This window comes from Crinia signifera, chromosome 6 (assembly GCF_055691185.1).
Source record: "Crinia signifera chromosome 6, ASM5569118v1, whole genome shotgun sequence".
In the NCBI taxonomy this organism is placed as follows: domain Eukaryota; kingdom Metazoa; phylum Chordata; class Amphibia; order Anura; family Myobatrachidae; genus Crinia; species Crinia signifera.
In genome coordinates, this window is record NC_139222.1 from 60,369,608 (window position 1) to 60,394,285 (window position 24,678).

The window sequence follows — 24,678 nt, forward strand, 5'->3', positions numbered from 1 at the left end:
AGCCTCTTTAGTAGTTTAATTTAAGACCCCCTGCTAATATCATGTCCTGTAGGTCTTTTTACATTACCAACACATGATTTTTTTCAGTAAGCCAATACAGTTAGGAAACTTTTGTATTAGCTTACCTGGTGATAGAAGTAGAAGCGGCCAAAAAAGTGCCTTTAACTCACCTACAGCCATACCACATTGGATAGGCCCAATCTCGTCTGATCTTGGAAGCTAAGCAGTGTTGGGCCTGGTTAGTACTTGGGTGGGAGACCACATGGGAACACCAGGTGCTGTAGGTTTTTTCACATTACTGGCAAATTGTTTTTATTCTCTAGCTATTTAAATTGGAAACTTTTTCTTTTTATTGCCAGTACAGACATTTGGAAGAGGTCAAACAGACACAATAGCCATCACCTAAAGACTTACCACACTGTTTAGGCCCAATTCCAACTGCTTTTGGCAGCTAAACAGTGTTGAGCCTCTTTAGTAGTTTAATTTAAGACCCCCTGCTAATATCATGTCCTGTAGGTCTTTTTACATTACCAACACATGATTTTTTTCAGTAAGCCAATACAGTTAGGAAACTTTTTTATTAGCTTACCTGGTGATAGAAGTAGAAGAGGGCAAAAAAGTGCCTGTATCTCACCTACAGCCATACCACATTGGATAGGCCCAATCTCGTCTGATCTTGGAAGCTAAGCAGTGTTGGGCCTGGTTAGTACTTGGGTGGGAGACCACATGGGAACACCAGGTGCTGTAGGTTTTTTCACATTACAGGCAAATTGTTTTTATTCTCTAGCTATTTAAATTGGAAACTTTTTCTTTTTATTGCCAGTACAGACATTTGGAAGAGGTCAAACAGACACAATAGCCATCACCTAAAGACTTACCACACTGTTTAGGCCCAATTCCAACTGCTTTTGGCAGCTAAACAGTGTTGATCCTCTTTAGTAGTTTAATTTAAGACCCCCTGCTAATATCATGTCCTGTAGGTCGTTTTACATTACCAACACATGATTTTTTTCAGTAAGCCAATACAGTTAGGAAACTTTTTTATTAGCTTACCTGGTGATAGAAGTAGAAGAGGGCAAAAAAGTGCCTGTATCTCACCTAGAGCCATACCACATTGGATAGGCCCAATCTCGTCTGATCTTGGAAGCTAAGCAGTGTTGGGCCTGGTTAGTACTTGGGTGGGAGACCACATGGGAACACCAGGTGCTGTAGGTTTTTTCACATTACAGGCAAATTGTTTTTATTCTCTAGCTATTTAAATTGGAAACTTTTTCTTTTTATTGCCAGCACAGACATTTGGAAGAGGTCAAACAGACACAATAGCCATCACCTAAAGACTCACCACACTGTTTAGGCCCAACTCCAACTGCTTTTGGCAGCTAAACAGAGTTGAGCCTCTTTAGTAGTTTAATTTAAGACCCCCTGCTAATATCATGTCCTGTAGGTCTTTTTACATTATCAACACATGATTTTTTTCAGTAAGCCAATACAGTTAGGAAACTTTTTTATTAGCTTACCTGGTGATAGAAGTAGAAGAGGGCAAAAAAGTGCCTGTATCTCACCTACAGCCATACCACATTGGATAGGCCCAATCTCGTCTGATCTTGGAAGCTAAGCAGTGTTGGGCCTGGTTAGTACTTGGGTGGGAGACCACATGGGAACACCAGGTGCTGTAGGTTTTTTCACATTACAGGCAAATTGTTTTTATTCTCTAGCTATTTAAATTGGAAACTTTTTCTTTTTATTGCCAGTACAGACATTTGGAAGAGGTCAAACAGACACAATAGCCATCACCTAAAGACTTACCACACTGTTTTGGCCCAATTCCAACTGCTTTTGGCAGCTAAACAGTGTTGAGCCTCTTTAGTAGTTTAATTTAAGACCCCCTGCTAATATCATGTCATGTAGGTCTTTTTACATTACCAACACATGATTTTTTTCAGTAAGCCAATACAGTTAGGAAACTTTTTTATTAGCTTACCTGGTGATAGAAGTAGAAGAGGGCAAAAAAGTGCCTGTATCTCACCTACAGCCATACCACATTGGATAGGCCCAATCTCGTCTGATCTTGGAAACTAAGCAGTGTTGGGCCTGGTTAGTACTTGGGTGGGAGACCACATGGGAACACCAGGTGCTGTAGGTTTTTTCACATTACAGGCAAATTGTTTTTATTCTCTAGCTATTTAAATTGGAAACTTTTTCTTTTTATTGCCAGTACAGACATTTGGAAGAGGTCAAACAGACACAATAGCCATCACCTAAAGACTTACCACACTGTTTAGGCCCAATTCCAACTGCTTTTGGCAGCTAAACAGTGTTGGGCCTCTTTAGTAGTTTAATATAAGACTCCCTGCTAATATCATGTCCTGTAGGTCTTTTTACATTACCAACACATGATTTTTTTCAGTAAGCCAATACAGTTAGGAAACTTTTTTATTAGCTTACCTGGTGATAGAAGTAGAAGAGGGCAAAAAAGTGCCTGTATCTCACCTACAGCCATACCACATTGGATAGGCCCAATCTCGTCTGATCTTGGATGCTAAGCAGTGTTGGGCCTGGTTAGTACTTGGGTGGGAGACCACATGGGAACACCAGGTGCTGTAGATTTTTTCACATTACAGGCAAATTGTTTTTATTCTCTAGCTATTTAAATTGGAAACTTTTTCTTTTTATTGCCAGTACAGACATTTGGAAGAGGTCAAACAGACACAATAGCCATCACCTAAAGACTTACCACACTGTTTAGGCCCAATTCCAACTGCTTTTTCAGCTAAACAGTGTTGAGCCTGTTTAGTAGTTTAATTTAAGACCCCCTGCTAATATCATGTCCTGTAGGTCTTTTTACATTACCAACACATGATTTTTTTTAAGTAAGCCAATACAGTTAGGAAACTTTTTTATTAGCTTACCTGTTGATAGAAGTAGAAGAGGGCAAAAAAGTGCCTGTATCTCACCTACAGCCATATCACATTGGATAGGCCCAATCTCATCTGATCTTGGAAGCTAAGCAGTGTTGGGCCTGGTTAGTACTTGGGTGGGAGACCACCTGGGAACACCAGGTGCTGTAGGTTTTTTCACATTACTGGCAAATTGTTTTTATTCTCTAGCTATTTAAATTGGAAACTTTTTCTTTTTATTGCCAGCACAGACATTTGGAAGAGGTCAAACAGACACAATAGCCATCACCTAAAGACTTACCAAACTGTTTAGGCCCAATTCCAACTGCTTTTGGCAGCTAAACAGTGTTGAGCCTCTTTAGTAGTTTAATTTAAGACCCCCTGCTAATATCATGTCCTGTAGGTCTTTTTACATTACCAACACATGATTTTTTTCAGTAAGCCAATACAGTTAGGAAACTTTTGTATTAGCTTACCTGGTGATAGAAGTAGAATAGGGCAAAAAAGTGGCTTTAACTCACCTACAGCCATACCACATTGGATAGACCCAATCTCGTCTGATCTTGGAAGCTAAGCAGTGTTGGGCCTGGTTAGTACTTGGGTGGGAGACCACATGGGAACACCAAGTGCTGTAGGTTTTTTCACATTACAGGCAAATTGTTTTTATTCTCTAGCTATTTAAATTGGAAACTTTTTATTTTTATTGCCAGTACAGACATTTGGAAGAGGTCAAACAGACACAATAGCAATCACCTAAAGACTTACCACACTGTTTAGGCCCAATTCCAACTGCTTTTGGCAGCTAAACAGTGTTGAGCCTCTTTTGTAGTTTAATTTAAGACCCCCTGCTAATATCATGTCCTGTAGGTCTTTTTACATTACCAACACATGATTTTTTTCAGTAAGCCAATACAGTTAGGAAACATTTGTATTAGCTTACCTGGTGATAGAAGTAGAAGAGGGCAAAAAAGTGCTTTTAACTCACCTACAGCCATACCACATTGGATAGGCCCAATCTCGTCTGATCTTGGAAGCTAAGCAGTGTTGGGCCTGGTTAGTCCTTGGGTGGGAGACCACATGGGAACACCAGGTGCTGTAGGTTTTTTCACATTACTGGCAAATTGTTTTTATTCTCTAGCTATTTAAATTGGAAACTTTTTCTTTTTATTGCCAGTACAGACATTTGGAAGAGGTCAAACAGACACAATAGCCATCACCTAAAGACTTACCACACTGTTTAGGCCCAATTCCAACTGCTTTTGGCAGCTAAACAGTGTTGAGCCTCTTTAGTAGTTTAATTTAAGACCCCCTGCTAATATCATGTCCTGTAGGTCTTTTTACATTACCAACACATGATTTTTTTCAGTAAGCCAATACAGTTAGGAAACTTTTTTATTAGCTTACCTGGTGATAGAAGTAGAAGAGGGCAAAAAAGTGCCTGTATCTCACCTACAGCCATACCACATTGGATAGGCCCAATCTCGTCTGATCTTGGAAGCTAAGCAGTGTTGGGCCTGGTTAGTACTTGGGTGGGAGACCACATGGGAACACCAGGTGCTGTAGGTTTTTTCACATTACAGGCAAATTGTTTTTATTCTCTAGCTATTTAAATTGGAAACTTTTTATTTTTATTGCCAGTACAGACATTTGGAAGAGGTCAAACAGACACAATAGCCATCACCTAAAGACTTACCACACTGTTTAGGCCCAATTCCAACTGCTTTTGGCAGCTAAACAGTGTTGAGCCTCTTTAGTAGTTTAATTTAAGACCCCCTGCTAATATCCTGTCCTGTAGGTCTTTTTACATTACCAACACATGATTTTTTTCATTAAGCCAATACAGTTAGGAAACTTTTGTATTAGCTTACCTGGTGATAGAAGTAGAAGAGGGCAAAAAAGTGCCTTTAACTCAGCTACAGCCATACCACGTTGGATAGGCCCAATCTCGTCTGATCTTGGAAGCTAAGCAGTGTTGGGCCTGGTTAGTACTTTGGTGGGAGACCACATGGGAACACCAGGTGCTGTAGGTTTTTTCACATTACTGGCAAATTGTTTTTATTCTCTAGCTATTTATATTGGAAACTTTTTCTTTTTATTGCCAGCACAGACATTTGGAAGAGGTCAAACAGACACAATAGCCATCACCTAAAGACTTACCACACTGTTTAGGCCCAATTCCAACTGCTTTTGGCAGCTAAACAGTGTTGAGCCTCTTTAGTAGTTTAATTTAAGACCCCCTGCTAATATCCTGTCCTGTAGGTCTTTTTACATTACCAACACATGATTTTTTTCATTAAGCCAATACAGTTAGGAAACTTTTTTATTAGCTTACCTGGTGATAGAAGTAGAAGAGGGCAAAAAAGTGTCTGTATCTCAACTACAACCATACCACATTGGATAGGCCCAATCTCGTCTGAACTTGGAAGCTAAGCAGTTTTGGGCCTGGTTAGTACTTGGGTGGGAGACCACATAGGAACACAAGCTGCTGTAGGTTTTTTCACATTACAGGCAAATTGTTTTTATTCTCTAGCTATTTAAATTGGAAACTTTTTATTTTTATTGCCAGTACAGACATTTGGAAGAGGTCAAACAGACACAATAGCCATCACCTAAAGACTTACCACACTGTTTAGGCCCAATTCCAACTGCTTTTGGCAGCTAAACAGTGTTGGGCCTCTTTAGTAGTTTAATATAAGACTCCCTGCTAATATCATGTCCTGTAGGTCTTTTTACATTACCAACACATGATTTTTTTTAAGTAAGCCAATACAGTTAGGAAACTTTTTTATTAGCTTACCTGGTGATAGAAGTAGAAGAGGGCAAAAAAGTGCCTGTATCTCACCTACCGCCATACCACATTGGATAGGCCCAATCTCGTCTGATCTTGGAAGCTAAGTAGTGTTGGGCCTGGTTAGTACTTGGGTGGGAGACCACCTGGGAACACCAGGTGCTGTAGGTTTTTTCACATTACTGGCAAATTGTTTTTATTCTCTAGCTATTTAAATTGGAAACTTTTTCTTTTTATTGCCAGCACAGACATTTGGAAGAGGTCAAACAGACACAATAGCCATCACCTAAAGACTTACCACACTGTTTAGGCCCAATTCCAACTGCTTTTGGCAGCTAAACAGTGTTGAGCCTGTTTAGTAGTTTAATTTAAGACCCCCTGCTAATATCATGTCCTGTAGGTCTTTTTACATTACCAACACATGATTTTTTTTAAGTAAGCCAATACAGTTAGGAAACTTTTTTATTAGCTTACCTGGTGATAGAAGTAGAAGAGGGCAAAAAAGTGCCTGTATCTCACCTACAGCCATACCACATTGGATAGGCCCAATCTCGTCTGATTTTGGAAGCTAAGCAGTGTTGGGCCTGGTTAGTACTTGGGTGGGAGACCACCTGGGAACACCAGGTGCTGTAGGTTTTTTCACATTACTGGCAAATTGTTTTTATTCTCTAGCTATTTAAATTGGAAACTTTTTCTTTTTATTGCCAGCACAGACATTTGGAAGAGGTCAAACAGACACAATAGCCATCACCTAAAGACTTACCACACTGTTTAGGCTCAATTCCAACTGCTTTTGGCAGCTAAACAGTGTTGAGCCTCTTTTGTAGTTTAATTTAAGACCCCCTGCTAATATCATGTCCTGTAGGTCTTTTTACATTACCAACACATGATTTTTTTCAGTAAGCCAATACAGTTAGGAAACTTTTGTATTAGCTTACCTGGTGATAGAAGTAGAAGAGGGCAAAAAAGTGCTTTTAACTCACCTACAGCCATACCACATTGGATAGGCCCAATCTCGTCTGATCTTGGAAGCTAAGCAGTGTTGGGCCTGGTTAGTACTTGGGTGGGAGACCACATGGGAACACCAGGTGCTGTAGGTTTTTTCACATTACTGGCAAATTGTTTTTATTCTCTAGCTATTTAAATTGGAAACTTTTTCTTTTTATTGCCAGTACAGACATTTGGAAGAGGTCAAACAGACACAATAGCCATCACCTAAAGACTTTCCACACTGTTTAGGCCCAATTCCAACTGCTTTTGGCAGCTAAACAGTGTTGAGCCTCTTTAGTAGTTTAATTTAAGACCCCCTGCTAATATCATGTCCTGTAGGTCTTTTTACATTACCAACACATGATTTTTTTCAGTAAGCCAATACAGTTAGGAAACTTTTTTATTAGCTTACCTGGTGATAGAAGTAGAAGAGGGCAAAAAAGTGCCTGTATTTCACCTACAGCCATACCACATTGTATAGGCCCAATCTCGTCTGATCTTGGAAGCTAAGCAGTGTTGGGCCTGGTTAGTACTTGGGTGGGAGACCACATGGGAACACCAGGTGCTGTAGGTTTTTTCACATTACAGGCAAATTGTTTTTATTCTCTAGCTATTTAAATTGGAAACTTTTTCTTTTTATTGCCAGTACAGATATTTGGAAGAGGTCAAACAGACACAATAGCCATCACCTCAAGACTTACCACACTGTTTAGGCCCAATTCCAACTGCTTTTGGCAGCTAAACAGTGTGGAGCCTCTTTAGTAGTTTAATTTAAGACCTCCTGCTAATATCATGTCCTGTAGGTCTTTTTACATTACCAACACATGATTTTTTTCAGTAAGCCAATACAGTTAGGAAACTTTTGTATTAGCTTACCTGGTGATAGAAGTAGAAGAGGGCAAAAAAGTGAACTTAACTCACCTACAGCCATACCACATTGGATAGGCCCAATCTCGTCTGATCTTGGAAGCTAAGCAGTGTTGGGCCTGGTTAGTACTTGGGTGGGAGACCACATGGGAACACCAGGTGCTGTAGGATTTTTCACATTACTGGCAAATTGTTTTTATTCTCTAGCTATTTATATTGGAAACTTTTTCATTTTATTGCCAGCACAGACATTTGGAAGAGGTCAAACAGACACAATAGCCATCAACTAAAGACTTACCACACTGTTTAGCTGCCAAAAGCAGTTGGAATTGAGCCTAAACAGTGTTGAGCCTCTTTTGTAGTTTAATTTAAGACCCCCTGCTAATATCATGTCCTGTAGGTCTTTTTACATTACCAACACATGATTTTTTTCCGTAAGCCAATACAGTTAGGAAACTTTTGTATTAGCTTACCTGGTGATAGAAGTAGAAGAGGGCAAAAAAGTGCCTGTATCTCACCTACAGCCATACCACATTGGATAGGCCCAATCTCGTCTGATCTTGGAAGCTAAGCAGTGTTGGGCCTGGTTAGTACTTGGGTGGGAGACCACATGGGAACACCAGGTGCTGTAGGTTTTTTCACATTACTGGCAAATTGTTTTTATTCTCTAGCTATTTAAATTGGGAACTTTTTCTTTTTATTGCCAGTACAGACATTTGGAAGAGGTCAAACAGACACAATAGCCATCACCTAAAGACTTACCACACTGTTTAGGCCCAATTCCAACTGCTTTTGGCAGCTAAACAGTGTTGAGCCTCTTTAGTAGTTTAATTTAAGACCCCCTGCTAATATCATGTCCTGTAGGTCTTTTTACATTACCAACACATGATTTTTTTCAGTAAGCCAATACAGTTAGGAAACTTTTTTATTAGCTTACCTGGTGATAGAAGTAGAAGAGGGCAAAAAAGTGCCTATATCTCACCTACAGCCATACCACTTTGGATAGGCCCAATCTCGTCTGATCTTGGAAGCTAAGCAGTGTTGGGCCTGGTTAGTACTTGGGTGGGAGACCACATGAGAACACCAGGTGCTGTAGGTTTTTTCACATTACAGGCAAATTGTTTTTATTCTCTAGCTATTTAAATTGGAAACTTTTTCTTTTTATTGCCAGTACAGACATTTGGAAGAGGTCAAACAGACACAATAGCCTTCACCTAAAGACTTACCACACTGTTTAGGCCCAATTCCAACTGCTTTTGGCAGCTAAACAGTGTTGAGCCTGTTTAGTAGTTTAATTTAAGACCCCCTGCTAATATCATGTCCTGTAGGTCTTTTTACATTACCAACACATGATTTTTTTCAGTAAGCCAATACAGTTAGGAAACTTTTGTATTAGCTTACCTGGTGATAGAAGTAGAAGAGGGCAAAAAAGTGCTTTTAACTCACCTACAGCCATACCACATTGGATAGGCCCAATCTCGTCTGATCTTGGAAGCTAAGCAGTGTTGGGCCTGGTTAGTACTTGGGTGGGAGACCACATGGGAACACCAGGTGCTGTAGGTTTTTTCACATTACTGGAAAATTGTTTTTATTCTCTAGCTATTTAAATTGGAAACTTTTTCTTTTTATTGCCAGTACAGACATTTGGAAGAGGTCAAACAGACACAATAGCCTTCACCTAAAGACTTACCACACTGTTTAGGTTCAATTCCAACTGCTTTTGGCAGCTAAACAGTGTTGAGCCTGTTTAGTAGTTTAATTTAAGACCCCCTGCTAATATCATGTCCTGTAGGTCTTTTTACATTACCAACACATGATTTTTTTCAGTAAGCCAATACAGTTAGGAAACTTTTTTATTAGCTTACCTGGTGATAGAAGTAGAAGAGGGCAAAAAAGTGTCTGTATCTCAACTACAACCATACCACATTGGATAGGCCCAATCTCGTCTGATCTTGGAAGCTAAGCAGTTTTGGGCCTGGTTAGTACTTGGGTGGGAGACCACATAGGAACACAAGCTGCTGTAGGTTTTTTCACATTACAGGCAAATTGTTTTTATTCTCTAGCTATTTAAATTGGAAACTTTTTATTTTTATTGCCAGTACAGACATTTGGAAGAGGTCAAACAGACACAATAGCCATCACCTAAAGACTTACCACACTGTTTAGGCCCAATTCCAACTGCTTTTGGCAGCTAAACAGTGTTGGGCCTCTTTAGTAGTTTAATATAAGACTCCCTGCTAATATCATGTCCTGTAGGTCTTTTTACATTACCAACACATGATTTTTTTTAAGTAAGCCAATACAGTTAGGAAACTTTTTTATTAGCTTACCTGGTGATAGAAGTAGAAGAGGGCAAAAAAGTGCCTGTATCTCACCTACCGCCATACCACATTGGATAGGCCCAATCTCGTCTGATCTTGGAAGCTAAGCAGTGTTGGGCCTGGTTAGTACTTGGGTGGGAGACCACCTGGGAACACCAGGTGCTGTAGGTTTTTTCACATTACTGGCAAATTGTTTTTATTCTCTAGCTATTTAAATTGGAAACTTTTTCTTTTTATTGCCAGCACAGACATTTGGAAGAGGTCAAACAGACACAATAGCCATCACCTAAAGACTTACCACACTGTTTAGGCCCAATTCCAACTGCTTTTGGCAGCTAAACAGTGTTGAGCCTGTTTAGTAGTTTAATTTAAGACCCCCTGCTAATATCATGTCCTGTAGGTCTTTTTACATTACCAACACATGATTTTTTTTAAGTAAGCCAATACAGTTAGGAAACTTTTTTATTAGCTTACCTGGTGATAGAAGTAGAAGAGGGCAAAAAAGTGCCTGTATCTCACCTACAGCCATACCACATTGGATAGGCCCAATCTCGTCTGATTTTGGAAGCTAAGCAGTGTTGGGCCTGGTTAGTACTTGGGTGGGAGACCACCTGGGAACACCAGGTGCTGTAGGTTTTTTCACATTACTGGCAAATTGTTTTTATTCTCTAGCTATTTAAATTGGAAACTTTTTCTTTTTATTGCCAGCACAGACATTTGGAAGAGGTCAAACAGACACAATAGCCATCACCTAAAGACTTACCACACTGTTTAGGCTCAATTCCAACTGCTTTTGGCAGCTAAACAGTGTTGAGCCTCTTTTGTAGTTTAATTTAAGACCCCCTGCTAATATCATGTCCTGTAGGTCTTTTTACATTACCAACACATGATTTTTTTCAGTAAGCCAATACAGTTAGGAAACTTTTGTATTAGCTTACCTGGTGATAGAAGTAGAAGAGGGCAAAAAAGTGCTTTTAACTCACCTACAGCCATACCACATTGGATAGGCCCAATCTCGTCTGATCTTGGAAGCTAAGCAGTGTTGGGCCTGGTTAGTACTTGGGTGGGAGACCACATGGGAACACCAGGTGCTGTAGGTTTTTTCACATTACTGGCAAATTGTTTTTATTCTCTAGCTATTTAAATTGGAAACTTTTTCTTTTTATTGCCAGTACAGACATTTGGAAGAGGTCAAACATACACAATAGCCATCACCTAAAGACTTTCCACACTGTTTAGGCCCAATTCCAACTGCTTTTGGCAGCTAAACAGTGTTGAGCCTCTTTAGTAGTTTAATTTAAGACCCCCTGCTAATATCATGTCCTGTAGGTCTTTTTACATTACCAACACATGATTTTTTTCAGTAAGCCAATACAGTTAGGAAACTTTTTTATTAGCTTACCTGGTGATAGAAGTAGAAGAGGGCAAAAAAGTGCCTGTATTTCACCTACAGCCATACCACATTGTATAGGCCCAATCTCGTCTGATCTTGGAAGCTAAGCAGTGTTGGGCCTGGTTAGTACTTGGGTGGGAGACCACATGGGAACACCAGGTGCTGTAGGTTTTTTCACATTACAGGCAAATTGTTTTTATTCTCTAGCTATTTAAATTGGAAACTTTTTCTTTTTATTGCCAGTACAGATATTTGGAAGAGGTCAAACAGACACAATAGCCATCACCTAAAGACTTACCACACTGTTTAGGCCCAATTCCAACTGCTTTTGGCAGCTAAACAGTGTGGAGCCTCTTTAGTAGTTTAATTTAAGACCTCCTGCTAATATCATGTCCTGTAGGTCTTTTTACATTACCAACACATGATTTTTTTCAGTAAGCCAATACAGTTAGGAAACTTTTGTATTAGCTTACCTGGTGATAGAAGTAGAAGAGGGCAAAAAAGTGAACTTAACTCACCTACAGCCATACCACATTGGATAGGCCCAATCTCGTCTGATCTTGGAAGCTAAGCAGTGTTGGGCCTGGTTAGTACTTGGGTGGGAGACCACATGGGAACACCAGGTGCTGTAGGATTTCTCACATTACTGGCAAATTGTTTTTATTCTCTAGCTATTTATATTGGAAACTTTTTCATTTTATTGCCAGCACAGACATTTGGAAGAGGTCAAACAGACACAATAGCCATCACCTGAAGACTTACCACACTGTTTAGCTGCCAAAAGCAGTTGGAATTGAGCCTAAACAGTGTTGAGCCTCTTTTGTAGTTTAATTTAAGACCCCCTGCTAATATCATGTCCTGTAGGTCTTTTTACATTACCAACACATGATTTTTTTCCGTAAGCCAATACAGTTAGGAAACTTTTGTATTAGCTTACCTGGTGATAGAAGTAGAAGAGGGCAAAAAAGTGCCTGTATCTCACCTACAGCCATACCACATTGGATAGGCCCAATCTCGTCTGATCTTGGAAGCTAAGCAGTGTTGGGCCTGGTTAGTACTTGGGTGGGAGACCACATGGGAACACCAGGTGCTGTAGGTTTTTTCACATTACTGGCAAATTGTTTTTATTCTCTAGCTATTTAAAATGGGAACTTTTTCTTTTTATTGCCAGTACAGACATTTGGAAGAGGTCAAACAGACACAATAGCCATCACCTAAAGACTTACCACACTGTTTAGGCCCAATTCCAACTGCTTTTGGCAGCTAAACAGTGTTGAGCCTCTTTAGTAGTTTAATTTAAGACCCCCTGCTAATATCATGTCCTGTAGGTCTTTTTACATTACCAACACATGATTTTTTTCAGTAAGCCAATACAGTTAGGAAACTTTTTTATTAGCTTACCTGGTGATAGAAGTAGAAGAGGGCAAAAAAGTGCTTATATCTCACCTACAGCCATACCACTTTGGATAGGCCCAATCTTGTCTGATCTTGGAAGCTAAGCAGTGTTGGACCTGGTTAGTACTTGGGTGAGAGACCACATGAGAACACCAGGTGCTGTAGGTTTTTTCACATTACAGGCAAATTGTTTTTATTCTCTAGCTATTTAAATTGGAAACTTTTTCTTTTTATTGCCAGTACAGACATTTGGAAGAGGTCAAACAGACACAATAGCCTTCACCTAAAGACTTACCACACTGTTTAGGCCCAATTCCAACTGCTTTTGGCAGCTAAACAGTGTTGAGCCTGTTTAGTAGTTTAATTTAAGACCCCCTGCTAATATCATGTCCTGTAGGTCTTTTTACATTACCAACACATAATTTTTTTCAGTAAGCCAATACAGTTAGGAAACTTTTGTATTAGCTTACCTGGTGATAGAAGTAGAAGAGGGCAAAAAAGTGCTTTTAACTCACCTACAGCCATACCACATTGGATAGGCCCAATCTCGTCTGATCTTGGAAGCTAAGCAGTGTTGGGCCTGGTTAGTACTTGGGTGGGAGACCACATGGGAACACCAGGTGCTGTAGGTTTTTTCACATTACTGGAAAATTGTTTTTATTCTCTAGCTATTTAAATTGGAAACTTTTTCTTTTTATTGCCAGTAAAGACATTTGGAAGAGGTCAAACAGACACAATAGCCATCACCTAAAGACTTACCACACTGTTTAGGCCCAATTCCAACTGCTTTTGGCAGCTAAACAGTGTTGAGCCTCTTTAGTAGTTTAATTTAAGACCCCCTGCTAATATCATGTCCTGTAGGTTTTTTTACATTACCAACACATGATTTTTTTCAGTAAGCCAATACAGTTAGGAAACTTTTTTATTAGCTTACCTGGTGATAGAAGTAGAAGAGGGCAAAAAAGTGCCTGTATCTCACCTACAGCCATAACACATTGGATAGGCCCAATCTCGTCTGATCTTGGAAGCTAAGCAGTGTTGGGCCTGGTTAGTACTTGGGTGGGAGACCACATGGGAACACCAGGTGCTGTAGGTTTTTTCACATTACAGGCAAATTGTTTTTATTCTCTAGCTATTTAAATTGGAAACTTTTTCTTTTTATTGCCAGTACAGACATTTGGAAGAGGTCAAACAGACACAATAGCCTTCACCTAAAGACTTACCACACTGTTTAGGCCCAATTCCAACTGCTTTTGGCAGCTAAACAGTGTTGAGCCTGTTTAGTAGTTTAATTTAAGACCCCCTGCTAATATCATGTCCTGTAGGTCTTTTTACATTACCAACACATGATTTTTTTCAGTAAGCCAATACAGTTAGGAAACTTTTGTATTAGCTTACCTGGTGATAGAAGTAGAAGAGGGCAAAAAAGTGGCTTTAACTCACCTACAGCCATACCACATTGGATAGGCCCAATCTCGTCTGATCTTGGAAGCTAAGCAGTGTTGGGCCTGGTTAGTACTTGGGTGGGAGACCACATGGGAACACCAGGTGCTGTAGGTTTTTTCACATTACTGGCAAATTGTTTTTATTCTCTAGCTATTTATATTGGAAACTTTTTATTTTTATTTCCAGCACAGACATTTGGAAGAGGTCAAACAGACACAATAGCCATCACCTAAAGACTTACCACACTGTTTAGGCTCAATTCCAACTGCTTTTGGCAGCTAAACAGTGTTGAGCCTCTTTTGTAGTTTAATTTAAGACCCCCTGCTAATATCATGTCCTGTAGGTCTTTTTACATTACCAACACATGATTTTTTTCAGTAAGCCAATACAGTTAGGAAACTTTTGTATTAGCTTACCTGGTGATAGAAGTAGAAGAGGGCAAAAAAGTGGCTTTAACTCACCTACAGCCATACCACATTGGATAGGCCCAATCTCGTCTGATCTTGGAAGCTAAGCAGTGTTGGGCCTGGTTAGTACTTGGGTGGGAGACCACATGGGAACACCAGGTGCTGTAGGTTTTTTCACATTACTGGCAAATTGTTTTTATTCTCTAGCTATTTAAATAGGAAACTTTTTATTTTTATTGCCAGCACAGACATATGGAAGAGGTCAAACAGACACAATAGCCATCACCTAAAGACTTACCACACTGTTTAGGCCCAATTCCAACTGCTTTTGGCAGCTAAACAGTGTTGAGCCTCTTTAGTAGTTTAATTTAAGACCCCCTGCTAATATCATGTCCTGTAGGTCTTTTTACATTACCAACACATGATTTTTTTCAGTAAGCCAATACAGTTAGGAAACTTTTGTATTAGCTTACCTGGTGATAGAAGTAGAAGAGGGCAAAAAAGTGCCTTTAACTCACCTACAGCCATACCACATTGGATAGGCCCAATCTCGTCTGATCTTGGAAACTAAGCAGTGTTGGGCCTGGTTAGTACTTGGGTGGGAGACCACATGGGAACACCAGGTGCTGTAGGTTTTTTCACATTACTGGCAAATTGTTTTTATTCTCTAGCTATTTAAATAGGAAACTTTATCTTTTTATTGCCAGCACAGACATTTGGAAGAGGTCAAACAGACACAATAGCCATCACCTAAAGACTTACCAAACTGTTTAGGCCCAATTCCAACTGCTTTTGGCAGCTAAACAGTATTGAGCCTCTTTAGTAGTTTAATTTAAGACCCCCTGCTAATATCATGTCCTGTAGGTCTTTTTACATTACCAACACATGATTTTTTTCAGTAAGCCAATACAGTTAGGAAACTTTTTTATTAGCTTACCTGGTGATAGAAGTAGAAGAGGGCAAAAAAGTGCCTGTATCTCAACTACAGCCATACCACATTGGATAGGCCCAATCTCGTCTGAACTTGGAAGCTAAGCAGTGTTGGGCCTGGTTAGTACTTGGGTGGGAGACCACATGGGAACACCAGGTGCTGTAGGTTTTTTCACATTACAGGCAAATTTTTTTTTATTCTCTAGCTATTTAAATTGGAAACTGTTTATTTTTATTGCCAGTACAGACATTTGGAAGAGGTCAAACAGACACAATAGCCATCACCTAAAGACTTACCACACTGTTTAGGCCCAATTCCAACTGCTTTTGGCAGCTAAACAGTGTTGGGCCTCTTTAGTTGTTTAATGTAAGACTCCCTGCTAATATCATGTCCTGTAGGTCTTTTTACATTACCAACACATGATTTTTTTCAGTAAGCCAATACAGTTAGGAAACTTTTTTATTAGCTTACCTGGTGATAGAAGTAGAAGAGGGCAAAAAAGTGCCTGTATCTCACCTACAGCCATACCACATTGGATAGGCCCAATCTTGTCTGATCTTGGAAGCTAAGCAGTGTTGGGCCTGGTTAGTACTTGGGTGGGAGACCACATGGGAACACCAGGTGCTGTAGGTTTTTTCACATTACAGGCAAATTGTTTTTATTCTCTAGCTATTTAAATTGGAAACTTTTTCTTTTTATTGCCAGTACAGACATTTGGAAGAGGTTAAACAGACACAATAGCCATCACCTAAAGACTTACCACACTGTTTAGGCCCAATTCCAACTGCTTTTGGCAGCTAAACAGTGTTGAGCCTCTTTAGTAGTTTAATTTAAGACCCCCTGCTAATATCATGTCCTGTAGGTCTTTTTACATTACCAACACATGATTTTTTTCAGTAAGCCAATACAGTTAGGAAACTTTTGTATTAGCTTACCTGGTGATAGAAGTAGAAGAGGGCAAAAAAGTGGCTTTAACTCACCTACAGCCATACCACATTGGATAGGCCCAATCTCGTCTGTTCTTGGAAGCTAAGCAGTGTTGGGCCTGGTTAGTACTTGGGTGGGAGACCACATGGGAACACCAGGTGCTGTAGGTTTTTTCACATTACAGGCAAATTGTTTTTATTCTCTAGCTATTTATATTGGAAACTTTTTATTTTTATTTCCAGCACAGACATTTGGAAGAGGTCAAACAGACACAATAGCCATCACCTAAAGACTTACCACATTGTTTAGGCTCAATTCCAACTGCTTTTGGCAGCTAAACAGTGTTGAGCCTCTTTTGTAGTTTAATTTAAGACCCCCTGCTAATATCATGTCCTGTAGGTCTTTTTACATTACCAACACATGATTTTTTTCAGTAAGCCAATACAGTTAGGAAACTTTTGTATTAGCTTACCTGGTGATAGAAGTAGAAGAGGGCAAAAAAGTGGCTTTAACTCACCTACAGCCATACCACATTGGATAGGCCCAATCTCGTCTGATCTTGGAAGCTAAGCAGTGTTGGGCCTGGTTAGTACTTGGGTGGGAGACCACATGGGAACACCAGGTGCTGTAGGTTTTTTCACATTACTGGCAAATTGTTTTTATTCTCTAGCTATTTAAATAGGAAACTTTTTATTTTTATTGCCAGCACAGACATATGGAAGAGGTCAAACAGACACAATAGCCATCACCTAAAGACTTACCACACTGTTTAGGCCCAATTCCAACTGCTTTTGGCAGCTAAACAGTGTTGAGCCTCTTTAGTAGTTTAATTTAAGACCCCCTGCTAATATCATGTCCTGTAGGTCTTTTTACATTACCAACACATGATTTTTTTCAGTAAGCCAATACAGTTAGGAAACTTTTGTATTAGCTTACCTGGTGATAGAAGTAGAAGAGGGCAAAAAAGTGCCTTTAACTCACCTACAGCCATACCACATTGGATAGGCCCAATCTCGTCTGATCTTGGAAACTAAGCAGTGTTGGGCCTGGTTAGTACTTGGGTGGGAGACCACATGGGAACACCAGGTGCTGTAGGTTTTTTCACATTACTGGCAAATTGTTTTTATTCTCTAGCTATTTAAATAGGAAACTTTATCTTTTTATTGCCAGCACAGACATTTGGAAGAGGTCAAACAGACACAATAGCCATCACCTAAAGACTTACCAAACTGTTTAGGCCCAATTCCAACTGCTTTTGGCAGCTAAACAGTATTGAGCCTCTTTAGTAGTTTAATTTAAGACCCCCTGCTAATATCATGTCCTGTAGGTCTTTTTACATTACCAACACATGATTTTTTTCAGTAACCCAATACAGTTAGGAAACTTTTTTATTAGCTTACCTGGTGATAGAAGTAGAAGAGGGCAAAAAAGTGCCTGTATCTCAACTACAGCCATACCACATTGGATAGGCCCAATCTCGTCTGAACTTGGAAGCTAAGCAGTGTTGGGCCTGGTTAGTACTTGGGTGGGAGACCACATGGGAACACCAGGTGCTGTAGGTTTTTTCACATTACAGGCAAATTTTTTTTTATTCTCTAGCTATTTAAATTGGAAACTGTTTATTTTTATTGCCAGTACAGACATTTGGAAGAGGTCAAACAGACACAATAGCCATCACCTAAAGACTTACCACACTGTTTAGGCCCAATTCCAACTGCTTTTGGCAGCTAAACAGTGTTGGGCCTCTTTAGTTGTTTAATGTAAGACTCCCTGCTAATATCATGTCCTGTAGGTCTTTTTACATTACCAACACATGATTTTTTTCAGTAAGCCAATACAGTTAGGAAACTTTTTTATTAGCTTACCTGGTGATAGAAGTAGAAGAGGGCAAAAAAGTGCCTGTATCTCACCTACAGCCATACCACATTGGATAGGCCCAATCTTGTCTGATCTTGGAAGCTAAGCAGTGTTGGGCCTGGTTAGTACTTGGGTGGGAGACCACATGGGAACACCAGGTGCTGTAGGTTTTTTCACATTACAGGCAAATTGTTTTTATTCTCTAGCTATTTAAATTGGAAACTTTTTCTTTTTATTGCCAGTACAGACATTTGGAAGAGGTCAAACAGACACAATAGCCATCACCTAAAGACTTACCACACTGTTTAGGCCCAATTCCAACTGCTTTTGGCAGCTAAACAGTGTTGAGCCTCTTTAGTAGTTTAATTTAAGACCCCCTGCTAATATCATGTCCTGTAGGTCTTTTTACATTACCAACACATGATTTTTTTCAGTAAGCCAATACAGTTAGGAAACTTTTGTATTAGCTTACCTGGTGATAGAAGTAGAAGAGGGCAAAAAAGTGTATTTAACTCACCTACAGCCATACCACATTGGATAGGCCCAATCTCGTCTGATCTTGGAAGCTAAGCAGTGTTGGGCCTGGTTAGTACTTGGGTGGGAGACCACATGGGAACACCAGGTGCTGTAGGTTTTTTCACATTACTGGCAAATTGTTTTTATTCTCTAGCTATTTAAATAGGAAACTTTATCTTTTTATTGCCAGCACAGACATTTGGAAGAGGTCAAACAGACACAATAGCCATCACCTAAAGACTTACCAAACTGTTTAGGCCCAATTCCAACTGCTTTTGGCAGCTAAACAGTGTTGAGCCTCTTTAGTAGTTTAATTTAAGACTCCCTGCTAATATCATGTCCTGTAGGTCTTTTTACATTACCAACACATGATTTTTTTCAGTAAGCCAATACAGTTAGGAAACTTTTTTATTAGCTTACCTGGTGATAGAAGTAGAAGAGGGCAAAAAAGTGCCTGTATCTCAACTACAGCCATACCACATTGGATAGGCCCAATCTCGTCTGAACTTGGAAGCTAAGCAGTGTTGGGCCTGGTTAGTACTTGGGTGGGAGACCACATGGGAACACCAGGTGCTGTAGGTTTTTTCACATTACTGGCAAAATTTTTTTTATTCTCTAGCTATTTAAATTGGAAACTTTTTATTTTTATTGCCAGTACAGACATTTGGAAGAGGTCAAACAGACACAATAGCCATCACCTAAAGACTTACCACACTGTTTAGGCCCAATTCCAACTGCTTTTGGCAGCTAAACAGTGTTGGGCCTCTTTAGTAGTTTAATTTAAGACTCCCTGCTAATATCATGTCCTGTAGGTCTTTTTACATTACCAACACATGATTTTTTTCAGTAAGCCAATACAGTTAGGAAACTTTTTTATTAGCTTACCTGGTGATAGAAGTAGAAGAGGGCAAAAAAGTGCCTGTATCTCACCTACAGCCATACCACATTGGATAGGCCCAATCTCGTCTGATCTTGGAAGCTAAGCAGTTTTGGGCCTGGTTAGTACTTGGGTGGGAGACCACATGGGAACACCAGGTGCTGTAGGTTTTTTCACATTACATGCAAATTGTTTTTATTCTCTAGCTATTTAAATTGGAAACTTTTTCTTTTTATTGCCAGTACAGACATTTGGAAGAGGTCAAACAGACACAATAGCCATCACCTAAAGACTTACCACACTGTTTAGGCCCAATTCCAACTGCTTTTGGCAGCTAAACAGTGTTGAGCCTGTTTAGTAGTTTAATTTAAGACCCCCTGCTAATATCATGTCCTGTAGGTCTTTTTACATTACCAACACATGATTTTTTTAAGTAAGCCAATACAGTTAGGAAACTTTTTTATTAGCTTACCTGGTGATAGAAGTAGAAGAGGGCAAAAAAGTGCTTGTATCTCACCTACAGCCATACCACATTGGATAGGCCCAATCTCGTCTGATCTTGGAAGCTAAGCAGTGTTGGGCCTGGTTAGTACTTGGGTGGGAGACCACCTGGGAACACCAGGTGCTGTAGGTTTTTTCACATTACTGGCAAATTGTTTTTATTCTCTAGCTATTTAAATTGGAAACTTTTTCTTTTTATTGCCAGTACAGACATTTGGAAGAGGTCAAACAGACACAATAGCCATCACCTAAAGACTTACCACACTGTTTAGGCCCATTTCCAACTGCTTTTGGCAGCTAAACAGTGTTGAGCCTCTTTAGTAGTTTAATTTAAGACCCCCTGCTAATATCATGTCCTGTAGGTCTTTTTACATTACCAACACATGATTTTTTTCAGTAAGCCAATACAGTTAGGAAACTTTTTTATTAGCTTACCTGGTGATAGAAGTAGAAGAGGACAAAAAAGTGCCTGTATCTCACCTACAGCCATACCACATTGGATAGGCCCAATCACGTCTGATCTTGGAAGCTAAGCAGTGATGGGCCTGGTTAGTACTTGGGTGGGAGACCACATGGGAACACCAGGTGCAGTAGGTTTTTTCACATTACAGGCAAATTGTTTTTATTCTCTAGCTATTTAAATTGAAAACTTTTTCTTTTTATTGCCAGTACAGACATTTGGAAGAGGTCAAACAGACACAATAGCCATCACCTAAAGACTTACCACACTGTTTAGGCCCAATTCCAACTGCTTTTGGCAGCAAAACAGTGTTGAGCCTGTTTAGTAGTTTAATTTAAGACCCCCTGCTAATATCATGTCCTGTAGGTCTTTTTACATTACCAACACATGATTTTTTTCAGTAAGCCAATACAGTTAGGAAACTTTTGTATTAGCTTACCTGGTGATAGAAGTAGAAGAGGGCAAAAAAGTGCCTGTATCTCACCTACAGCCATACCACATTGGATAGGCCCAATCTCGTCTGATCTTGGAAGCTAAGCAGTGTTGGGCCTGGTTAGTACTTGGGTGGGAGACCACCTGGGAACACCAGGTGCTGTAGGTTTTTTCACATTACTGGCAAATTGTTTTTATTCTCTAGCTATTTAAATTGGAAATTTTTTCTTTTTATTGCCAGCACAGACATTTGGAAGAGGTCAAACAGACACAATAGCCATCACCTAAAGACTTACCACACTGTTTAGGCTCAATTCCAACTGCTTTTGGCAGCTAAACAGTGTTGAGCCTCTTTTGTAGTTCAATTTAAGACCCCCTGCTAATATCATGTCCTGTAGGTCTTCTTACATTACCAACACATGATTTTTTTCAGTAAGCCAATACAGTTAGGAAACTTTTGTATTAGCTTACCTGGTGATAGAAGTAGAAGAGGGCAAAAAAGTGCTTTTAACTCACCTACAGCCATACCACATTGGATAGGCCCAATCTCGTCTGATCTTGGAAGCTAAGCAGTGTTGGGCCTGGTTAGTACTTGGGTGGGAGACCACATGGGAACACCAGGTGCTGTAGGTTTTTTCACATTACTGGCAAATTGTTTTTATTCTCTAGCTATTTAAATTGGAAACTTTTTCTTTTTATTGCCAGTACAGACATTTGGAAGAGGTCAAACAGACACAATAGCCATCACCTAAAGACTTACCACACTGTTTAGGCCCAATTCCAACTGCTTTTGGCAGCTAAACAGTGTTGAGCCTGTTTAGTAGTTTAATTTAAGACCCCCTGCTAATATCATGTCCTGTAGGTCTTTTTACATTACCAACACATGATTTTTTTCAGTAAGCCAATACAGTTAGGAAACTTTTGTATTAGCTTACCTGGTGATAGAAGTAGAAGAGGGCAAAAAAGTGCCTGTATCTCACCTACAGCCATACCACATTGGATAGGCCCAATCTCGTCTGATCTTGGAAGCTAAGCAGTGTTGGGCCTGGTTAGTACTTGGGTGGGAGACCACCTGGGAACACCAGGTGCTGTAGGTTTTTTCACATTACTGGCAAATTGTTTTTATTCTCTAGCTATTTAAATTGGAAATTTTTTCTTTTTATTGCCAGCACAGACATTTGGAAGAGGTCAAACAGACACAATAGCCATCACCTAAAGACTTACCACACTGTTTAGGCTCAATTCCAACTGCTTTTGGCAGCTAAACAGTGTTGAGCCTCTTTTGTAGTTCAATTTAAGACCCCCTGCTAATATCATGTCCTGTAGGTCTTCTTACATTACCAACACATGATTTTTTTCAGTAAGCCAATACAGTTAGGAAACTTTTGTATTAGCTTACCTGGTGATAGAAGTAGAAGAGGGCAAAAAAGTGCTTTTAACTCACCTACAGCCATACCACATTGGATAGGCCCAATCTCGTCTGATCTTGGAAGCTAAGCAGTGTTGGGCCTGGTTAGTACTTGGGTGGGAGACCACATGGGAACACCAGGTGCTGTAGGTTTTTTCACATTACTGGCAAATTGTTTTTATTCTCTAGCTATTTAAATTGGAAACTTTTTCTTTTTATTGCCAGTACAGACATTTGGAAGAGGTCAAACAGACACAATAGCCATCACCTAAAGACTTACCACACTGTTTAGGCCCAATTCCAACTGCTTTTGGCAGCTAAACAGTGTTGATCCTCTTTAGTAGTTTAATTTAAGACCCCCTGCTAATATCATGTCCTGTAGGTCTTTTTACATTACCAACACATGATTTTTTTCAGTAAGCCAATACAGTTAGGAAACTTTTGTATTAGCTTACCTGGTGATAGAAGTAGAAGAGGGCAAAAAAGTGCCTGTATCTCACCTACAGCCATACCACATTGGATAGGCCCAATCTCGTCTGATCTTGGAAGCTAAGCAGTGTTGGGTCTGGTTAGTACTTGGGTGGGAGACCACATGGGAACACCAGGTGCTGTAGGTTTTTTCACATTACTGGCAAATTGTTTTTATTCTCTAGCTATTTAAATTGGAAACTTTTTCTTTTTATTGCCAGTACAGACATTTGGAAGAGGTCAAACAGACACAATAGCCATCACCTAAAGACTTACCACACTGTTTAGGCCCAATTCCAACTGCTTTTGGCAGCTAAACAGTGTTGAGCCTCTTTTGTAGTTTAATTTAAGACCCCCTGCTAATATCATGTCCTGTAGGTCTTTTTACATTACCAACACATGATTTTTTTCAGTAAGCCAATACAGTTAGGAAACTTTTTTATTAGCTTACCTTGTGATAGAAGTAGAAGAGGGCAAAAAAGTGCCTGAATCTCACCTACAGCCATACCACATTGGATAGGCCCAATCTCGTCTGATCTTGGAAGCTAAGCAGTGTTGGGCCTTGTTAGTACTTGGGTGGGAGACCACATGGGAACACCAGGTGCTGTAGGTTTTTTCACATTACTGGCAAATTGTTTTTATTCTCTAGCTATTTAAATTGGAAACTTTTTCTTTTTATTGCCAGTACAGACATTTGGAAGAGGTCAAACAGACACAATAGCCATCACCTAAAGACTTACCACACTGTTTAGGCTCAATTCCAACTGCTTTTGGCAGCTAAACAGTGTTGAGCCACTTTTGTAGTTTAATTTAAGACCCCCTGCTAATATCATGTCCTGTAGGTCTTTTTACATTACCAACACATGATTTTTTTCAGTAAGCCAATACAGTTAGGAAACTTTTGTATTAGCTTACCTGGTGATAGAAGTAGAAGAGGGCAAAAAAATGCCTGTATCTCACCTACAGCCATACCACATTGGATAGGCCCAATCTCGTCTGATCTTGGAAGCTAAGCAGTGTTGGGCCTGGTTAGTACTTGGGTGGGAGACCACATGGGAACACCAGGTGCTGTAGGTTTTTTCACATTACAGGCAAATTGTTTTTATTCTCTAGCTATTTAAATTGGAAACTTTTTCTTTTTATTGCCAGCACAGACATTTGGAAGAGGTCAAACAGACACAATAGCCATCACCTAAAGACTTACCACACTGTTTAGGCTCAATTCCAACTGCTTTTTGCAGCTAAACAGTGTTGAGCCTCTTTTGTAGTTTAATTTAAGACCCCCTGCTAATATCATGTCCTGTAGGTCTTTTTACATTACCAACACATGATTTTTTTCAGTAAGCCAATACAGTTAGGAAACTTTTGTATTAGCTTACCTGGTGATAGAAGTAGAAGAGGGCAAAAAAGTGCTTTTAACTCACCTACAGCCATACCACATTGGATAGTCCCAATCTCGTCTGATCTTGGAAGCTAAGCAGTGTTGGGCCTGGTTAGTACTTGGGTGGGAGACCACATGGGAACACCAGGTGCTGTAGGTTTTATCACATTACTGGCAAATTGTTTTTATTCTCTAGCTATTTAAATTGGAAACTTTTTCTTTTTATTGCCAGTACAGACATTTGGAAGAGGTCAAACAGACACAATAGCCATCACCTAAAGACTTACCACACTGTTTAGGCCCAATTCCAACTGCTTTTGGCAGCTAAACAGTGTTGAGCCTCTTTAGTAGTTTAATTTAAGACCCCCTGCTAATATCATGTCCTGTAGGTCTTTTTACATTACCAACACATGATT

At 39.8% G+C, this 24,678-nt stretch overlaps 50 non-coding genes and 3 pseudogenes across 50 annotated transcripts; all 53 read left to right on the forward strand.

Moving 5' to 3' along the window:
* The first annotated feature begins 168 nt into the window (after nt 1–168).
* Nucleotides 169–287, forward strand: LOC146013520 (5S ribosomal RNA). Its single transcript, XR_014446495.1, has one exon. It is a non-coding gene; the product is annotated as a 5S ribosomal RNA (ribosomal RNA).
* A 345-nt stretch (nt 288–632) lies between these two features.
* LOC146013522 (5S ribosomal RNA) lies at nt 633–751 on the forward strand. The gene has a single exon (XR_014446497.1). It is a non-coding gene; the product is annotated as a 5S ribosomal RNA (ribosomal RNA).
* Nucleotides 752–1,096: 345 nt separating this feature from the next.
* LOC146015535 (5S ribosomal RNA) lies at nt 1,097–1,215 on the forward strand. Its single transcript, XR_014448454.1, has one exon. It is a non-coding gene; the product is annotated as a 5S ribosomal RNA (ribosomal RNA).
* Nucleotides 1,216–1,560: 345 nt separating this feature from the next.
* Nucleotides 1,561–1,679, forward strand: LOC146013523 (5S ribosomal RNA). The gene has a single exon (XR_014446498.1). It is a non-coding gene; the product is annotated as a 5S ribosomal RNA (ribosomal RNA).
* A 345-nt stretch (nt 1,680–2,024) lies between these two features.
* LOC146017366 (5S ribosomal RNA) lies at nt 2,025–2,143 on the forward strand. Its single transcript, XR_014450241.1, has one exon. It is a non-coding gene; the product is annotated as a 5S ribosomal RNA (ribosomal RNA).
* Nucleotides 2,144–2,488: 345 nt separating this feature from the next.
* On the forward strand, nt 2,489–2,607 carry LOC146017083 (5S ribosomal RNA). Its single transcript, XR_014449957.1, has one exon. It is a non-coding gene; the product is annotated as a 5S ribosomal RNA (ribosomal RNA).
* Nucleotides 2,608–2,952: 345 nt separating this feature from the next.
* LOC146014089 (5S ribosomal RNA) lies at nt 2,953–3,071 on the forward strand. Its single transcript, XR_014447045.1, has one exon. It is a non-coding gene; the product is annotated as a 5S ribosomal RNA (ribosomal RNA).
* A 345-nt stretch (nt 3,072–3,416) lies between these two features.
* On the forward strand, nt 3,417–3,535 carry LOC146015026 (5S ribosomal RNA). Its single transcript, XR_014447960.1, has one exon. It is a non-coding gene; the product is annotated as a 5S ribosomal RNA (ribosomal RNA).
* Nucleotides 3,536–3,880: 345 nt separating this feature from the next.
* LOC146016231 (5S ribosomal RNA) lies at nt 3,881–3,999 on the forward strand. The gene has a single exon (XR_014449128.1). It is a non-coding gene; the product is annotated as a 5S ribosomal RNA (ribosomal RNA).
* A 345-nt stretch (nt 4,000–4,344) lies between these two features.
* Nucleotides 4,345–4,463, forward strand: LOC146013524 (5S ribosomal RNA). The gene has a single exon (XR_014446499.1). It is a non-coding gene; the product is annotated as a 5S ribosomal RNA (ribosomal RNA).
* A 345-nt stretch (nt 4,464–4,808) lies between these two features.
* Nucleotides 4,809–4,927, forward strand: LOC146016845 (5S ribosomal RNA). Its single transcript, XR_014449728.1, has one exon. It is a non-coding gene; the product is annotated as a 5S ribosomal RNA (ribosomal RNA).
* Nucleotides 4,928–5,272: 345 nt separating this feature from the next.
* Nucleotides 5,273–5,391, forward strand: LOC146011594 (5S ribosomal RNA; annotated as a pseudogene).
* Nucleotides 5,392–5,737: 346 nt separating this feature from the next.
* On the forward strand, nt 5,738–5,856 carry LOC146017075 (5S ribosomal RNA). Its single transcript, XR_014449949.1, has one exon. It is a non-coding gene; the product is annotated as a 5S ribosomal RNA (ribosomal RNA).
* A 346-nt stretch (nt 5,857–6,202) lies between these two features.
* LOC146015142 (5S ribosomal RNA) lies at nt 6,203–6,321 on the forward strand. Its single transcript, XR_014448071.1, has one exon. It is a non-coding gene; the product is annotated as a 5S ribosomal RNA (ribosomal RNA).
* Nucleotides 6,322–6,666: 345 nt separating this feature from the next.
* LOC146013525 (5S ribosomal RNA) lies at nt 6,667–6,785 on the forward strand. The gene has a single exon (XR_014446500.1). It is a non-coding gene; the product is annotated as a 5S ribosomal RNA (ribosomal RNA).
* A 345-nt stretch (nt 6,786–7,130) lies between these two features.
* Nucleotides 7,131–7,249, forward strand: LOC146014095 (5S ribosomal RNA). The gene has a single exon (XR_014447051.1). It is a non-coding gene; the product is annotated as a 5S ribosomal RNA (ribosomal RNA).
* A 345-nt stretch (nt 7,250–7,594) lies between these two features.
* Nucleotides 7,595–7,713, forward strand: LOC146015124 (5S ribosomal RNA). Its single transcript, XR_014448055.1, has one exon. It is a non-coding gene; the product is annotated as a 5S ribosomal RNA (ribosomal RNA).
* A 345-nt stretch (nt 7,714–8,058) lies between these two features.
* On the forward strand, nt 8,059–8,177 carry LOC146013526 (5S ribosomal RNA). The gene has a single exon (XR_014446501.1). It is a non-coding gene; the product is annotated as a 5S ribosomal RNA (ribosomal RNA).
* A 345-nt stretch (nt 8,178–8,522) lies between these two features.
* LOC146015093 (5S ribosomal RNA) lies at nt 8,523–8,641 on the forward strand. Its single transcript, XR_014448024.1, has one exon. It is a non-coding gene; the product is annotated as a 5S ribosomal RNA (ribosomal RNA).
* Nucleotides 8,642–8,986: 345 nt separating this feature from the next.
* LOC146013527 (5S ribosomal RNA) lies at nt 8,987–9,105 on the forward strand. The gene has a single exon (XR_014446502.1). It is a non-coding gene; the product is annotated as a 5S ribosomal RNA (ribosomal RNA).
* Nucleotides 9,106–9,450: 345 nt separating this feature from the next.
* LOC146011629 (5S ribosomal RNA) lies at nt 9,451–9,569 on the forward strand (annotated as a pseudogene).
* Nucleotides 9,570–9,915: 346 nt separating this feature from the next.
* On the forward strand, nt 9,916–10,034 carry LOC146015793 (5S ribosomal RNA). Its single transcript, XR_014448703.1, has one exon. It is a non-coding gene; the product is annotated as a 5S ribosomal RNA (ribosomal RNA).
* A 346-nt stretch (nt 10,035–10,380) lies between these two features.
* On the forward strand, nt 10,381–10,499 carry LOC146015143 (5S ribosomal RNA). The gene has a single exon (XR_014448072.1). It is a non-coding gene; the product is annotated as a 5S ribosomal RNA (ribosomal RNA).
* A 345-nt stretch (nt 10,500–10,844) lies between these two features.
* LOC146013528 (5S ribosomal RNA) lies at nt 10,845–10,963 on the forward strand. Its single transcript, XR_014446503.1, has one exon. It is a non-coding gene; the product is annotated as a 5S ribosomal RNA (ribosomal RNA).
* Nucleotides 10,964–11,308: 345 nt separating this feature from the next.
* Nucleotides 11,309–11,427, forward strand: LOC146014096 (5S ribosomal RNA). The gene has a single exon (XR_014447052.1). It is a non-coding gene; the product is annotated as a 5S ribosomal RNA (ribosomal RNA).
* Nucleotides 11,428–11,772: 345 nt separating this feature from the next.
* Nucleotides 11,773–11,891, forward strand: LOC146015127 (5S ribosomal RNA). Its single transcript, XR_014448057.1, has one exon. It is a non-coding gene; the product is annotated as a 5S ribosomal RNA (ribosomal RNA).
* Nucleotides 11,892–12,236: 345 nt separating this feature from the next.
* On the forward strand, nt 12,237–12,355 carry LOC146013529 (5S ribosomal RNA). Its single transcript, XR_014446504.1, has one exon. It is a non-coding gene; the product is annotated as a 5S ribosomal RNA (ribosomal RNA).
* Nucleotides 12,356–12,700: 345 nt separating this feature from the next.
* LOC146011308 (5S ribosomal RNA) lies at nt 12,701–12,819 on the forward strand (annotated as a pseudogene).
* Nucleotides 12,820–13,164: 345 nt separating this feature from the next.
* On the forward strand, nt 13,165–13,283 carry LOC146013530 (5S ribosomal RNA). The gene has a single exon (XR_014446505.1). It is a non-coding gene; the product is annotated as a 5S ribosomal RNA (ribosomal RNA).
* Nucleotides 13,284–13,628: 345 nt separating this feature from the next.
* LOC146016706 (5S ribosomal RNA) lies at nt 13,629–13,747 on the forward strand. The gene has a single exon (XR_014449588.1). It is a non-coding gene; the product is annotated as a 5S ribosomal RNA (ribosomal RNA).
* A 345-nt stretch (nt 13,748–14,092) lies between these two features.
* Nucleotides 14,093–14,211, forward strand: LOC146013532 (5S ribosomal RNA). The gene has a single exon (XR_014446506.1). It is a non-coding gene; the product is annotated as a 5S ribosomal RNA (ribosomal RNA).
* A 345-nt stretch (nt 14,212–14,556) lies between these two features.
* Nucleotides 14,557–14,675, forward strand: LOC146013534 (5S ribosomal RNA). Its single transcript, XR_014446508.1, has one exon. It is a non-coding gene; the product is annotated as a 5S ribosomal RNA (ribosomal RNA).
* Nucleotides 14,676–15,020: 345 nt separating this feature from the next.
* On the forward strand, nt 15,021–15,139 carry LOC146017377 (5S ribosomal RNA). Its single transcript, XR_014450252.1, has one exon. It is a non-coding gene; the product is annotated as a 5S ribosomal RNA (ribosomal RNA).
* A 345-nt stretch (nt 15,140–15,484) lies between these two features.
* On the forward strand, nt 15,485–15,603 carry LOC146014503 (5S ribosomal RNA). Its single transcript, XR_014447455.1, has one exon. It is a non-coding gene; the product is annotated as a 5S ribosomal RNA (ribosomal RNA).
* A 346-nt stretch (nt 15,604–15,949) lies between these two features.
* LOC146015916 (5S ribosomal RNA) lies at nt 15,950–16,068 on the forward strand. Its single transcript, XR_014448823.1, has one exon. It is a non-coding gene; the product is annotated as a 5S ribosomal RNA (ribosomal RNA).
* Nucleotides 16,069–16,413: 345 nt separating this feature from the next.
* Nucleotides 16,414–16,532, forward strand: LOC146015669 (5S ribosomal RNA). The gene has a single exon (XR_014448583.1). It is a non-coding gene; the product is annotated as a 5S ribosomal RNA (ribosomal RNA).
* Nucleotides 16,533–16,877: 345 nt separating this feature from the next.
* On the forward strand, nt 16,878–16,996 carry LOC146013535 (5S ribosomal RNA). The gene has a single exon (XR_014446509.1). It is a non-coding gene; the product is annotated as a 5S ribosomal RNA (ribosomal RNA).
* A 345-nt stretch (nt 16,997–17,341) lies between these two features.
* On the forward strand, nt 17,342–17,460 carry LOC146017388 (5S ribosomal RNA). Its single transcript, XR_014450263.1, has one exon. It is a non-coding gene; the product is annotated as a 5S ribosomal RNA (ribosomal RNA).
* A 345-nt stretch (nt 17,461–17,805) lies between these two features.
* On the forward strand, nt 17,806–17,924 carry LOC146014504 (5S ribosomal RNA). The gene has a single exon (XR_014447456.1). It is a non-coding gene; the product is annotated as a 5S ribosomal RNA (ribosomal RNA).
* A 346-nt stretch (nt 17,925–18,270) lies between these two features.
* Nucleotides 18,271–18,389, forward strand: LOC146015918 (5S ribosomal RNA). The gene has a single exon (XR_014448825.1). It is a non-coding gene; the product is annotated as a 5S ribosomal RNA (ribosomal RNA).
* A 345-nt stretch (nt 18,390–18,734) lies between these two features.
* LOC146013536 (5S ribosomal RNA) lies at nt 18,735–18,853 on the forward strand. The gene has a single exon (XR_014446510.1). It is a non-coding gene; the product is annotated as a 5S ribosomal RNA (ribosomal RNA).
* A 345-nt stretch (nt 18,854–19,198) lies between these two features.
* LOC146014505 (5S ribosomal RNA) lies at nt 19,199–19,317 on the forward strand. The gene has a single exon (XR_014447457.1). It is a non-coding gene; the product is annotated as a 5S ribosomal RNA (ribosomal RNA).
* Nucleotides 19,318–19,663: 346 nt separating this feature from the next.
* On the forward strand, nt 19,664–19,782 carry LOC146016295 (5S ribosomal RNA). Its single transcript, XR_014449190.1, has one exon. It is a non-coding gene; the product is annotated as a 5S ribosomal RNA (ribosomal RNA).
* Nucleotides 19,783–20,127: 345 nt separating this feature from the next.
* Nucleotides 20,128–20,246, forward strand: LOC146015900 (5S ribosomal RNA). The gene has a single exon (XR_014448807.1). It is a non-coding gene; the product is annotated as a 5S ribosomal RNA (ribosomal RNA).
* A 345-nt stretch (nt 20,247–20,591) lies between these two features.
* Nucleotides 20,592–20,710, forward strand: LOC146017273 (5S ribosomal RNA). Its single transcript, XR_014450149.1, has one exon. It is a non-coding gene; the product is annotated as a 5S ribosomal RNA (ribosomal RNA).
* Nucleotides 20,711–21,055: 345 nt separating this feature from the next.
* LOC146015911 (5S ribosomal RNA) lies at nt 21,056–21,174 on the forward strand. Its single transcript, XR_014448818.1, has one exon. It is a non-coding gene; the product is annotated as a 5S ribosomal RNA (ribosomal RNA).
* A 345-nt stretch (nt 21,175–21,519) lies between these two features.
* Nucleotides 21,520–21,638, forward strand: LOC146013537 (5S ribosomal RNA). Its single transcript, XR_014446511.1, has one exon. It is a non-coding gene; the product is annotated as a 5S ribosomal RNA (ribosomal RNA).
* A 345-nt stretch (nt 21,639–21,983) lies between these two features.
* Nucleotides 21,984–22,102, forward strand: LOC146015923 (5S ribosomal RNA). Its single transcript, XR_014448830.1, has one exon. It is a non-coding gene; the product is annotated as a 5S ribosomal RNA (ribosomal RNA).
* Nucleotides 22,103–22,447: 345 nt separating this feature from the next.
* On the forward strand, nt 22,448–22,566 carry LOC146013538 (5S ribosomal RNA). The gene has a single exon (XR_014446512.1). It is a non-coding gene; the product is annotated as a 5S ribosomal RNA (ribosomal RNA).
* A 345-nt stretch (nt 22,567–22,911) lies between these two features.
* On the forward strand, nt 22,912–23,030 carry LOC146015396 (5S ribosomal RNA). The gene has a single exon (XR_014448319.1). It is a non-coding gene; the product is annotated as a 5S ribosomal RNA (ribosomal RNA).
* Nucleotides 23,031–23,375: 345 nt separating this feature from the next.
* On the forward strand, nt 23,376–23,494 carry LOC146016681 (5S ribosomal RNA). Its single transcript, XR_014449563.1, has one exon. It is a non-coding gene; the product is annotated as a 5S ribosomal RNA (ribosomal RNA).
* A 345-nt stretch (nt 23,495–23,839) lies between these two features.
* Nucleotides 23,840–23,958, forward strand: LOC146013539 (5S ribosomal RNA). Its single transcript, XR_014446513.1, has one exon. It is a non-coding gene; the product is annotated as a 5S ribosomal RNA (ribosomal RNA).
* A 345-nt stretch (nt 23,959–24,303) lies between these two features.
* On the forward strand, nt 24,304–24,422 carry LOC146013920 (5S ribosomal RNA). The gene has a single exon (XR_014446883.1). It is a non-coding gene; the product is annotated as a 5S ribosomal RNA (ribosomal RNA).
* The last annotated feature ends 256 nt before the right edge of the window (nt 24,423–24,678 follow it).